Below are 7,281 nucleotides of genomic sequence, written 5' to 3' on the forward strand. Positions count from 1 at the left end.
GTCAGCCAGATAGAGATTATAATAGAGGCCAGCATAAGAGGGCTAGATCAGCAGGTTATCCTGACGAGTTTCGAGGCGGGCAGTCTCAGCAGCATGTTAGATTTTCTTCCCAGCCAGCATAGAGTGCACCCCCACGTTCCATGGGTAGGGGGTTCGTTCCTACGGGATATTTGGAAGCTGGTCAGAGCTCTAGGGCGTCAGGGTCACAGATGGGCAGGGGTTTGAGCCAGTCGAGGCCACCTTTGCCTCGGTGTTCTCGCTGTGGTAGATCCCATCCTAGGGAATGTCATTGGGCTACAGGTGCGTGTTTTTCTTGCGGCCGTCAGAGCCATACTATGAAGAAGTGTCACCTTAGAGGTAGTGCAGGTGGTATGGCACAGCCTACTGGGTCCGTTGCTGGTTCATCTTCTTCTGTGGCTATGCGCCCTACGGGGCAGGGTATTCTGGCGCCAGCAGGCCGTGGTAGAGGACGTGGTGGAGCTTCAAGTTCTAGCGGTCCCTCGAACCGTATATATGCTTTGACTAATAGGCAGGATCAGGAGGCGTCACCTAATGTGATCACAGGTATAATATCACTATTCTCCCGAAGTGTGTATGCATTGGTAGACCCAGGTTCCACCGTATCATTTATATCTCCCTTTGTTGCTAGTAGGATCGGAATAGAGTCTGAGTTGATAGAACCATTTGAGGTAGCTACACCTGTAGGAGATTTTGTCATAGCTACGCGAGCATATAAGAATTTTTCAGTAGTTATATATAGTCGTCGTACCGTAGCAGATCTAATAGAGTTAAATATGATTGAGTTTGATATTATCATGGGCATGGATTGGTTGGCTGCTTGTTATGCGAATGTTGATTGCAGAGGAAAGATAGTTCGATTTCAATTTCCAGGGGAACCGATTATAGAGTGGAAGGGGAGTACAGTATCGCCGAAAGGTAAGTTCATTTCATACCTTAAGGCCGGGAAGATGGTTAGAAAAGGCTATATTTATCATCTGGTTCGGGTGCATGACATAAAGGCAGAGGCACCGACTCTTCAATCAGTCCCGGTAGTTAATGAATTTCCCGATGTATTCCCAGAGGAACTTCCAGACCTTCCTCCAGAACGAGAAATAGAGTTTTCTATAGATGTACTACCAGATACCCAGCCTATATCTATACCTCCTTATAGAATGGCACCTGCTGAGTTGAAAGAATTGAAAGAGCAATTGAGAGATTTGCTAGAAAAGGGCTTCATCAGGCCTAGTACGTCACCTTGGGGAGCACCAGTACTGTTTGTGAGGAAGAAGGATGGGTCGCTGCGGATGTGTATTGATTATAGGCAGCTGAACAAAGTAACAGTAAAGAACAGGTATCCCCTCCCAAGGATTGACGATCTATTTGACCAGTTGCAGGGTGCAAAGTGTTTTTCAAAGATAGACTTGCGGTCAGGTTATGATCAGGTGCGGGTAAGGGAGGCAGATATTCCAAAGACGGCATTCCGGATCCGATACGGGCATTATGAGTTTAGAGTGCTGTCATTTGGGCTGACTAATGCTCCAGCGGTGTTTATGGATTTAATGAATCGAGTGTTTAAACCATTCCTTGATCTGTTTGTTATTGTATTTATAGACGATATTCTGGCCTATTCACGTTCAAAAGAGGAGCATGCAGACCATTTAAGGACGGTACTTAGGGTACTTCAATACCAGAAGTTGTATGCTAAGTTTTCTAAGTGCGAGTTCTGGTTGACTTCAGTTGCATTCTTGGGGCATATTATTGGAGCTGATGGTATTCGGGTAGACACGCAGAAGATTGAGGCGGTAAAGACTTGGCCCAGACCTACGACACCTACTGAGGTACGCAGCTTTCTGGGGTTAGCAGGATAATACAGGAGATTCGTAGAAAAGTTTGCCTCAATTTCAGCGCCTTTGACAAGGCTAACTCAAAAGGCAGCCAAGTTCCAGTGGACTGATGCTTGTGAGCGAAGCTTCCAGCTATTGAAAGAGAAATTGACTACAGCTCCAGTCCGAACTCTTCCGGAGGGACCAGACGGCGATGTTATTTATTGTGATGCTTCAGGTGTTGGGATAGGATGTGTATTGATGCAGCATGGCAAAGTTATAGCCTATGCCTCCCGACAGCTTAGGAAGCATGAAAAGAACTATCCTACTCACGATCTGGAGTTAGCGGTCGTGGTTCATGCCTTGAAGATATGGAGGCATTATTTATATGGTGTCCATGTGGACATTTATACAGATCATAAGAGTCTCCAATATATCTTTAAACAGAAGGAGTTGAACTTACGACAGAGGCGGTGGTTAGAGTTGCTAAAGGATTATGATATTGATATTTTATATCATCCAGGGAAAGCGAACGTTGTAGCAGATTCTCTTAGCCGTAAGTCCATGGGTAGCTTGACAGATGTACAACCATAAAGGAGGGATATGGTTCGGGAGATTCAACGGCTATCCAGCCTTGGAGTCCGTCTGGCTAATTCAGAAGATAGTGGAGTTTCTATTCGAGAGGTTGCTGAGTCCTCAATCATAGATGAGGTAAAGAGACACCAATAAGAGGACCTTATTCTGGAACAGTATAGAGATGCAGCTCTTCAAAAGGAAAAGACCCCATTTAAGGTTACACCTGACGGAGTGTTACGATATGAAGGCAGATTTTGTGTACCCGATATTGCGGGGCTACGACGGCAGGTTGTGGGAGAGGCACACTCTGCCCGTTATTCTATTCACCCAGGGTCAACGAAAATGTATCATGACCTCAGATGCTTATATTGGTGGGATGGCATGAAAAAGGACATAGCGGAGTTTGTTGCTCAGTGCCCGGATTGTCAACAAGTCAAGATCGAACATCAAAAGCGTGGTGGATTATTACAGGAGATAGAGATCCCGACTTGGAAATGGGAGATGATTAATATGGACTTCATTACAGGCTTACCTCGCACTCAACGGAACTATGACTCTATATGGGTTATTGTAGATAGGCTGACGAAATCGACCCATTTTATTCCAGTCAGGACTACTTATTCGGCTGAAGATTATGCGAGGTTATATGTCAGGGAGATAGTGAGACTTCATGGGGTTCCCACGTCCATTATATCAGACAGAGGAGCTCAATTTACAGCCAACTTTTGGAGATCGTTTCAGAAGGGATTGGGGACACAGGTGAACCTTAGCACAGCATTTCACCCTCAGACTGATGGGCAGGCTGAGCGTACTATTAAGACATTAGAAGAGATGTTGCGGGCCTGTATTATTGACTTCAAAGGTAGCTGGGATGACCACTTGCCGCTCATTGAGTTTGCCTATAATAATAGCTACCATTCTAGTATCCAGATGGCACCGTACGAGGCCTTATATGGGAGGAAGTGCAGATCACCTATTGGTTGGTTTGATGTTGGCGAGACTAAGTTAATAGGCCCGGATGTGATTCAGCAAGCTGTTGACAAGGTGAAGCTTATTCAAGAAAGATTATTAGCAGCCCAGAGTCGACAGAAGTCATATGCAGATAATCGGCGTCGAGATTTGGAGTTTCAGATTGGTGACTGGGTATTCCTGAAGGTATCACCCATGAGGGGTGTGATGAGATTCGGCAGGAAGGGGAAGCTCAGTCCGAGATACATTGGGCCTTATCAGATTGTTCGTAGGATAGGCAAGGTTGCCTATGAGTTGGATCTACCATCTGATTTGGAGGCGGTACATCCAGTCTTCCATGTATCGATGCTACGTAAATGTATTGGTGATCCTTCTAGAGTATTCCCTGTAGATGATGTTCAGGTAACAGAGGAGTTGTCATATGAGGAGAAACCCGTAGCTATACTTGATCGCCAGGTTAGAAGGTTACGTACTAAGGATGTGGCTTCCGTCAAAGTGTTGTGGCAAAATAATAATAGGGAGGAGATGACTTGGGAAGCGGAAGACGAAATGAAGAATAAGTATCCTTACTTGTTCCCGTACCTGCAGGTAATTCAATTCCTAGCTTGACTATATTGATTGATAAACGAGATTATGTAGTATGTTGTAACTCTGTGAGGCATCTGTAAGTTACGGAATGCAGGTTGATAGGTATAACTGTTAGAGAGACCTCGCTGGAATTTGTTTTTGTAAGACGCTAACTTAACATTCGAGGACGAATGTTCCTAAGGGGGGAAGGATGTTATGCCTCGTATTTTTATACGTAGTGCGCGTCATGATCTAGCAGACGTAAGTCCGGGGAATGAGATTTTATTTTAAGTTCCAAGTGATTAAAGAAATATTAGGCAAGGATGTTAATTCCAAATGTGATATTAAGTATGATTTGGTTAATGTAAGTGCCATTAACTTTAAGTGAGGGATTAATAGTGGGCCCAACCACTCAAGGCAAAAATAAAAGGAATCAGATTGGGAGCTGGCCTTAGTGGGACACGTGTAGAGGGGGGTTGCCTCCACTCCATACTATAAATGAGGTGGTGAAATCCACTCCATACTATATATAAGGTGGTGAAATGCATTGCAGCATATCATCTTCTTCACCATTTGGCTTAGGCAGCCATGGAAATGGAGAAAACCAACCCTGCAACTCTTGACCAGCAGCTGCAAATAATTTGGTTAGTAATCTCTTTGCTTGGTGTGTTAATTCTATAGAATACCTTTGTTAATTATCCATTAATATTAAGAAGGGGGCGTGACCAGTAGCATAGGAAGTTTGTTTTAGTTATTGAATGTGCTAAGTATGAACGGAAACCATAATCAGATTATTAGTGGTGTCATGTTAGTGTTTGGGCTGTTTTGATTAAAGCAAACTGCGGGAAATTCTGTTTTGACGTCATGTATATGTTAATGTGATTATGGGTATATACTCCAAAGGATGGATACGATAAGGTAGATGTGTTGCGAATTATAAAATGAGTTATCGCTCGGTGTGTCGTTGCTTCGCTGCTATGGTTGCCGAAACGGAACTATTTGGGGGGGGGGGCTGTTTAATATGATTCGTTGGGTTATATGTGTTATTGGTATTGCTGTGGATAATTTGGGTTGTTATCGGATTGGGACGAAGTAAGGAAAATAGGGGAAGTGCTGCCGGGTTTTTGTTAGATTATTAGCTAGCTTACAAAATAGTAAAGCGCGACGTTTATCTAATTGCGGCACGATTGTTGCTTGTTATAGATTAATAGCTTGAGCAGTAAATATTGGACGTGCGGCTCGACTATACGGTATGTAACTCTATCCCTTCTTTCTTTGTTTGGCATGACCTTTAAAAAATGAGCGAATAACGGACAGGTTTGATACTTACCTCTAGAGCGTCTAGGTGACGTATATTCTTGCTTCCACAACTATTACTCTATATATCGGCTATGTCTATGGCTATGATGATTTCTCATATATATGGTAGTGCTTCTTAGAGTCATTGAGATTTTACGTTTCCATATCGTATTAAAGGTTCATAATCTTGATAAAACGTTAATCTTTGGTAATACTCCTTGCTGGTTCACGTTGATTGTTCTATTGAGTTATAAGAAATGATTTTAATTGCATATGGTTGCTCATAATATTCTGCTCGTGCATAGAGTCATTTATGGTTTCACCGAGTCCCGGGCCGGGTAATGTTCGTGCGGAGTTTCTTGCAAATGTCACCGAGTCCCTCACTAGAGGGCCGGGTATGTATATTATATATATGATTGGTGATGAGGATGGTTATGATGATGATGGTGATGATGATGGAGATGATGTGATGATTATTTCACTGAGTCCCTCACTAGAGGGCCGGGTACGTATGATGTATATATATGATGATTATTTTGCCGAGTCCCTTACTAGGGAAGCTGGGCACCTTATATGTTAAAGATATGCATGATTTTCACTTAAAAGGTACACATGTAGCGATATCTTGTTTCGACTTATCATGTTGGTATCCTGTCATCTTTACATACTCAGTACGTTGTCCGTACTGACCCCTTTCCCTCGGGGGGCTGCGTTTCATGCCCGCAGGTGTAGACGCACAGTTCGGTGATCCTCCCGCCTAGGATATCTACTCTGCTAATTGGGAGAGCTCCACTGTTCTGAAGCCCAGTCGTTTTGGTACATAACTTTTTGTGTAGTCTTGTGCTTGTCTATGGGTATGGCGGGGCCCTGTCCCGTCGAGTTTCACTACTGTACTCTTAGAGGTCTGTGGACATTATGTGGGTTGTATATATATGTTTTGGATAATGGTCTGGACATGGTTTGTTTGGGATGTCCGCTTGTACAGGGGCAGCCTTGTCGGCTGCGTACATCATTGTGTATTGTGTAGTGGCAGCCTTGTCGGCTTACGTATGCTATTATGCTTTGGATAGTGGCGGCCTTGTCGGCTCGCGTATGTTGTTACGGTTGAATGGTTATGACTCCTTATGAGACAGGTCCTCTTTATATATATATGACGTTGGGGTTGGCTTGATTTGATTAAATTCCATATTGTCTTAGTTTCAGTTGGTTATACTTAGCTGGTTTATATGTGGGTGTCCAAAACGGGCACTAGTCACGGCCCATCGGGTTGGGTCGTGACAAATAACATACGATTCAAAGAACTTCATATTATTAAATTCAAATTTTCATACAACTTTACATTTAAATAATGCGAGAATTTAGAGTTATTTTACGCTGCGAAAATGGATATCACGAAAAATAACTTCTACGATCTACTAATTTGAGCCACGAATTTAGAACCACGACAAAAAACTCTAACTCTAACCTAATTCTCAAAAGAATAACTCACTTTTCTTCTCTTTGTGTTTGCTCTATATCTCTCTGTGTATCTTTTTTTCAGCTGAGCGTGGGGTTATATAATTTTGGTTGAGAGTCTGGTGCTAATTAAAAGGAACGTAATAGAGTGGGATTAGGATTTAATTTAAAAATTAGTTGAGAAAATTGGGGTTGAGATAAGGATATAAAATAAATAAATAATAATAATAGCAAATTAGCAAAACAAAAATATATGAAAAAAAAATTATGTAAAGTTTAAAAATAATCGTTCAAAGGAAGTAAAAAAAATAAAAATAAATAGATGGGATGAGACTTTTTAGGAAAATAAGTTAGGAAGTTGGGAATAATTAGGATAAGGTAAAACAAATTTAAAATTTTTAGGACTCCTCTTTTCTTTTCTTTTTCTATACTTTTTCATAATATTTTCTATATTATTAATATTTTTAGACTAGATATAATTAACAAATAACTTAAATTCCCAACTTCTATTTATCAAAAAATTTTATTATTAAACTATAATTGATCTTATAATTTTTATTAATTTACAATTTATTATTATTATTTTATTTTA

Source organism: Solanum pennellii, chromosome 6 (genome assembly GCF_001406875.1).
Source record: "Solanum pennellii chromosome 6, SPENNV200".
Lineage (NCBI taxonomy): Eukaryota > Viridiplantae > Streptophyta > Magnoliopsida > Solanales > Solanaceae > Solanum > Solanum pennellii.